This window comes from Syngnathus floridae, unplaced genomic scaffold, assembly GCF_059516105.1.
Source record: "Syngnathus floridae isolate MCC-2025c unplaced genomic scaffold, RoL_Sflo_1.0 HiC_scaffold_28, whole genome shotgun sequence".
NCBI classification, from domain to species: domain Eukaryota; kingdom Metazoa; phylum Chordata; class Actinopteri; order Syngnathiformes; family Syngnathidae; genus Syngnathus; species Syngnathus floridae.
In genome coordinates this window covers 587,287-592,500 of record NW_028284057.1, presented here as the reverse complement: position 1 = coordinate 592,500, position 5,214 = coordinate 587,287, and positions in this window count along the sequence as shown.

The window sequence follows — 5,214 nt, the reverse complement described above, 5'->3', positions numbered from 1 at the left end:
TCCGCCAGAGGGCGCGTTTCCCGCCGCGGACCGGCCGGCGGGGCTCGTCGGAGAGCGTGTCCGCCTCTGGGTGGTCCTTGCCGGGCGTGGGTCGGCGTCCGCTGTCGGTAGGTGACGGGACCATAATCGGCCCGCGGACCAGCCGGCGGGGCTCTCTTGAAAGCTTACCCGCCTTCGCTGGTTCCCCGGTCGGCCGCGAGTAGCGAGAATTCGGCCTCTTCGCCCGGAGCGCGGCTCAACTTTTGCGAAAATGCACTAAGTGCCAAAGCCCATTCATTTACAACGGCGTGTCCGCCAGAGGGCGCATTTCCCGCCGCGGACCGGCCGGCGGGGCTCGTCGGAGAGCGTGTCCGCCTCTCGGTGGTTCCTGCCGGGCGTGGGTCGCCGTCCGCTGTCGGTACTTTACGGGACCACGTTCGGCCCGCGGACCAGCCGGCGGGGCTCTCTTGAAAGCTTACCCGCCTTCGCTGGTTCCCCGGTCGGCCACGAGTAGCGAGAATTCGGCCTCTTCGCCCGGAGCGCGGCTCAACTTCAGCGAAAATGCACTAAGTGCCAAAGCCCATTCATTTACAACGGCGCGTCCGCCAGAGGGCGCATTTCCCGCCGCGGACCGGCCGGCGGGGCTCGTCGGAGAGCGTGTCCGCCTCTGGGTGGTCCTTGCCGGGCGTGGGTCGGCGTCCACTGTCGGTAGGTGACGGGACCACGTTCGGCCCGCGGACCAGCCGGCGGGGCTCCATAGAAAGCTTACCCGCCTTCGCTGGTTCCCCGGTCGGCCACGAGTGGCGAGAATTCGGCCTCTTCACCTGGAGCGCGGAGCGACTTTTGCCATTTTTTTTTCTAAGTGCCAAGGGCTCTTGCGCCGCGATGCGTCCGCCTCTGCTGGTTCCCCAGTCGGCCACGAGTGGCGAGAATTCGGCCTCTTCACCTGGAGCGCGGAGCGACTTTTGCCATTTTTTTTTCTAAGTGCCAAGGGCTCTTGCGCCGCGATGCGTCCGCCTCTGCTGGTTCCCCAGTCGGCCACGAGTGGCGAGAATTCGGCCTCTTCACCTGGAGCGCGGAGCGACTTTTGCCATTTTTTTTTCTAAGTGCCAAGGGCTCTTGCGCCGCGATGCGTCCGCCTCTGCTGGTTCCCCAGTCGGCCACGAGTGGCGAGAATTCGGCCTCTTCACCTGGAGCGCGGAGCGACTTTTGCCATTTTTTTTTCTAAGTGCCAAGGGCTCTTGCGCCGCGATGCGTCCGCCTCTGCTGGTTCCCCAGTCGGCCACGAGTGGCGAGAATTCGGCCTCTTCACCTGGAGCAAGGAGCGACTTTTGCCAAAATTTTTCTAAGTGCCAAGGGCTCTCGCGCCGCGATGCGTCCGCCTCTGCTGGTTCCCCGGTCGGCCACGAGTGGCGAGAATTCGGCCTCTTCACCCGGAGCGCGGAGCGACTTTTGCCAAAATTTTTCAAAGTGCCAAGGGCTCTTGCGCCGCGATGCGTCCGCCTCTGCTGGTTCCCCGGTCGGCCGCGAGTGGCGAGAATTCGGCCTCTTCACCCGGAGCCCGGAGCGACTTCCACCGATATGATCACATCATGATCCTATAGAGAGTGTCGTATAACATGATGTACAAAATAAATATATAAATATTAACATGACCTATAAACATTAAATATATAAATATAAACATCACCTATAAACATTAAACATATAAATATTAACATCACCTATAAACATTATGAATACAATGTTTATAACCGAATGCTCATTTTGTATTATTTGGCTGTAAATGCGATCATATGTAGTATATATCATGTATTTATCCACGAACCGTTAAAGAGATGTCAAGTCAGGCTACCTTAAGAGAGTCATAGTTACTCCCGCCGTTTACCCGCCTGTGTGCGAGAGGCGGTGTAATTTCTCTCCGTGTCCGCTGGAGGGAGGTATTTCCCCGTTACGACCTCCGGGAAGATCACCGGGACGCGGAGAACGCTTACCCGGGGCGCTGGAAGCCTCCTCGGGCGACAAGAGTTAGGAGGAATGCACCCGGGGAACCGGCTGGAGGTGCTCTGGAAGTCCAGCGGGCCGCGTAAAACGCTTAGCCGGGGCTCTGGAAGCCTCGTTCGGCTTAGAAAGTGAGGAGGAATGCACCCGGGGAACCGGCTGGAGGTGCTCTGGAAGCTCAGCGGGCCGCGTAAAACGTTTAGCCGGGGCTCTGGAAGCCTCGTTCGGCTTAAACAGTGAGGAGGAAAGCAGCCGTGGAACCGGCTGGAGGTGCGGTGGAAGCTCAGCGGGCCGCGTAAAACGCTTAGCCGGGGCTCTGGAAGCCTCGTTCGGCTTAGAAAGTGAGGAGGAATGCACCCGGGGAACCGGCTGGAGGTGCTCTGGAAGCTCAGCGGGCCGCGTAAAACGTTTAGCCGGGGCTCTGGAAGCCTCGTTCGGCTTAAACAGTGAGGAGGAAAGCAGCCGTGGAACCGGCTGGAGGTGCGGTGGAAGCTCAGCGGGCCGCGTAAAACGCTTAGCCGGGGCTCTGGAAGCCTCGTTCGGCTTAGAAAGTGAGGAGGAATGCACCCGGGGAACCGGCTGGAGGTGCTCTGGAAGCTCAGCGGGCCGCGTAAAACGTTTAGCCGGGGCTCTGGAAGCCTCGTTCGGCTTAAACAGTGAGGAGGAAAGCAGCCGTGGAACCGGCTGGAGGTGCGGTGGAAGCTCAGCGGGCCGCGTAAAACGCTTAGCCGGGGCTCTGGAAGCCTCGTTCGGCTTAGAAAGTGAGGAGGAATGCACCCGGGGAACCGGCTGGAGGTGCTCTGGAAGCTCAGCGGGCCGCGTAAAACGTTTAGCCGGGGCTCTGGAAGCCTCGTTCGGCTTAAACAGTGAGGAGGAAAGCAGCCGTGGAACCGGCTGGAGGTGCGGTGGAAGCTCAGCGGGCCGCGTAAAACGCTTAGCCGGGGCTCTGGAAGCCTCGTTCGGCTTAGAAAGTGAGGAGGAATGCACCCGGGGAACCGGCTGGAGGTGCTCTGGAAGCTCAGCGGGCCGCGTAAAACGTTTAGCCGGGGCTCTGGAAGCCTCGTTCGGCTTAAACAGTGAGGAGGAAAGCAGCCGTGGAACCGGCTGGAGGTGCTGTGGAAGTTCAGCGGGCCGCGTAAAACGCTTAGCCGGGGCTCTGGAAGCCTCGTTCGGCTTAAGAAGCGGGGAGGAAAGCACCCGGAGAATGATATTTTGATATGATTTGACTATAAATGCGATCATATGTAGTATATATCACATATTTATCCACGAACCGTTCAAGAAAATGTCAAATGAGCCTAACTTAAGAGAGTGACTGTTACTCCCGCCGTTTGGCCGCTCAAAGTGCCACCGGACGCGCAGCAACGGGTGTGTGCGCTAAGTGCGAGAGGTGGCGTATTTACCCGCCGTGTCCGCTAGAGGGAGGTATTTCCCCGTTACGACCTCCGGGGAGATCAGCGGGACGCGGAGAACGCTTAGCCGGGGCTCTGGAAGCCTCGTTCGGCTTATAAAGTGATGAGGAAAGCACTCGGGGAACCGGCTGGAGGTGCTGTGGAAGTTCAGCGGGCCGCGTAAAACGCTTAGCCGGGGCTCTGGAAGCCTCGTTCGGCTTAGAAAGTGAGGAGGAATGCACCCGGGGAACCGGCTGGAGGTGCTCTGGAAGCTCAGCGGGCCGCGTAAAACGCTTAGCCGGGGTGCTGGAAGTCTCCTCGGGCGTCAAGAGTGAGGAGGAAAGCCCCATGAGAACCGGCTGGAGGTGCTCCGGAAGCTCAGCGGGCCGCGTAAAACGCTTAGCCGGGGCTCTGGAAGCCTCCTCGGGCGTCAAGAGTTAGGAGAAAAAGCACCCCCGAGAACCGGCCGGGTCCTCCACGAACCGCTAAAAAGATGTCGAGTGCCGCTACCTTAAGAGAGTCATAGTTACTCCCGCCGTTTGGCCGAAGGTGTATTTACTCGCCGTGTCCGCTGGAGGGAGGTATTTCCCCGCTCCAACGTCACCGGCGGCTTCCGAACGTCTCCCCGAGCGCTCGGAAGTCCGCGCGGGGGGGAGAAGCGGGCCGTGCGAGGTACCGGGTGGAGCTGGACCGTCACCGGGTCCGCTCGTCGTGCGCGCCGGCCGCTGGAAGTCGAATGAAGCTCCGCGATCTCATCCGCGGAGTGCAGATCCGCTGGGCTGGAGCTATTTTGGGCCACTTGGCGCGCGCGCACGGCCTCCCGGAGGTGCCGGGTGGAGTGCGCGAGCGCAACGGCCGCTGGAAGTCGCATAAAGCTCCGCGATCTCATCCGCGGTGCTTGTAAACAGCCGATCCGGTCGTCTTGGAGCTATTTTCGGCCACTTGGCGCGCGCGCACGGCCTCCCGGAGGTGCCGGGTGGAGTGCGCGAGCGCACCGGCCGCTGGAAGTCGCATAAAGCTCCGCGATCTCATCCGCGGAGCTTGTAAAGTGCAGATCCGCTGGGCTGGAGCTATTTTGGGCCACTTGGCGCGCGCGCACGGCCTCCCGGAGGTGCCGGGTGGAGTGCGCGAGCGCACCGGCCGCTGGAAGTCGGATAAAGCTCAGCGATCTCATCCGCGGAGCTTGTAAAGTGCAGATCCGGTCGGCTTGGAGCTATTTTCGGCCACTTGCGCATGCGCACGGCCTCCCGGAGGTTCCGGGCGGCGTGCGTAAGCGCACCGGCCGCTGGAAGTCGAATAATGCTCCGCGATCTCATCCGCGGAGCTTGTAAAGTGCAGATCCGCTGGGCTGGAGCTATTTTCGGCCACTTGGCCCGCGCGCACGGCCTCCCGGCTGTCCCGGTGGTCCCGGTCGCCTCCGCGGACGGTTAAAAAAATCTCAAGTGAGCCTACCTTAAGAGAGTGACTGTTACTCCCGCCGTTTGGCCGCTCAAAGTGCCATCAGACGCGCAGCAACGCGAGTGTGCGCTAAGTGCGAGAGGTGGCGTATTTACCCTCCGTGTCCGCTAGAGGGAGGTAATTCCCCGTTACAAGCTCCGGGAAGATCACCGGGACGTGGAGAACGCTTAGCCGGGGCTCTGGAAGCCTCGTTCGGCTTAAAAAGTGAGGAGGAAAGCCTCATGGGAACCGGCTGGAGGTGCTGTGGAAGCTCAGCGGGCCGCGTAAAATGCTTAACCGGGGCTCTGGAAGCCTCGTTCGGCTTAAACAGTGAGGAGGAAAGCACCCGGGGAACCGGCTGGAGGTGCTGTGGAAGCTCAGCGGGCCGCGTAAAACGCTTAGCCGG